Source organism: Otolemur garnettii, unplaced genomic scaffold (genome assembly GCF_000181295.1).
Source record: "Otolemur garnettii isolate 467f Iridium unplaced genomic scaffold, OtoGar3 scaffold00031, whole genome shotgun sequence".
NCBI lineage: Eukaryota > Metazoa > Chordata > Mammalia > Primates > Galagidae > Otolemur > Otolemur garnettii.
Window position 1 is genome coordinate 302,756 of NW_003852426.1, and position 1,489 is coordinate 304,244.

General features: G+C 41.4%; 1 pseudogene; it reads left to right on the forward strand.

Moving 5' to 3' along the window:
- Positions 1-208: 208 nt before the first annotated feature.
- LOC100943646 lies at positions 209-1,180 on the forward strand (annotated as a pseudogene).
- The last annotated feature ends 309 nt before the right edge of the window (positions 1,181-1,489 follow it).

The window sequence follows — 1,489 nt, forward strand, 5'->3', positions numbered from 1 at the left end:
TCTACACTTATAATGTTCTACATCTAGGAGTTAAAAGGATTTATTGGCTCCCCTGTCCATAGACTTCTGGTACCTCATGTCATAGAATACATTCTTATCCTGACAGGTCCTTCTGACCTTCTACTTTAGGCTCTGGTGTCAAGTGAGTTGTCTCAGTGGGTGGTAGAAGTTATTCCCAGAAGCCATTTCTGTATCAAGACAGCTAGCAATGACGGCAGCCACTGTTACCCTAAATATCCATTATGTACAAGGCACTGCTGGACAGGCCCCAGTGAGGCTGACTGAGCCTATGTGCCGACCTCGGGAGATTGTTTATTCACTTCCAAGGCCTCTTGCCATTGACAAGTTGGGAAACTGGACTCCATGGTACTGGTCAAGGACCCAGGGCATTCTGTGCACTCAGTGAAGGGTTAACTGACTGCAAATTTAGTCTAACTAGAAATGCTTTGAAGATATAGCCACCTTGAAAACAAGACATATTTTGACTTTGTGACCTGCAGGTGGGGTGGGGCATCTGTTTAAATGTCTATACTATGCTGATTAATAATATTTGTTGATGTTTGCTTTTGCTGCGAGGGTATAAAAATGACAATGAGAAACAGGAAACCAGAACAGTTCTTTGAGGAGACATCCTTACTGTTTTCTGGAATTGCTGGCTTCTCTGTCAATAAAAGTGTAACTGTTGATCTCTCATCCACTTCTCGGTTGATTGGCTTCAGTGACAGGTGGACAGACTCCCTGTTCAGCAACAGCAATAACTTGACTATGGAAGTGCTTATGAATCACATCTCTTAATAAATGTAAGCTGAGATCTTGAAGCTGCGGCCCGCTAAGGACAGACAAGGACACTGCGTTAGGAGCCGTGCCTCTTTGATATACAGAAAAGGCTGGGCCTTAATTTAGATCGCGGTTGACAATCCAAAGTGCTGAACAACCCTACAGGAATCCTACTCGATGCCATGCTTTTGAAAAAGAATGGATAGAATGTGCATATGGAATTGATACTATCCAGAGAGAGAAAGAGTACAGGATAGAATTTGATGATTTCATAGAATGTGTAACTCGGCTGAAAACGATGCAACACATGAAAGCCATCAAGAAACAGCAGGATAAGCTAATAAAAGAAGGGAAATACACTCCTCCACCTCATCACTTGGGCCAGGTGGAGCCAAGGCCCTGAACAGAGAGCAGCAGCTGATGGCTTGAGACTGATTTTCATTCTCCACTGGAAAGATGGTTTACTGAAAACGTCTTTATCAAAGTATGTAAAAATAAAGGATTGCTCCATAAAAAATAAAAATAAATGTAAGCTGAACACAATTTCCCCTTAGCTAGATCCCCCAAATGCCACTTGATACAAGAGAAATTATGACAGAGAGGAGGTGGAATAGAAAGACACCAATCCTATCTGTGGTTAAAATATGTTACATTTAAAAGTTTTATAAAATACTTAGTATCACTATATGAACACATTGTTAGAGTCTGTTGC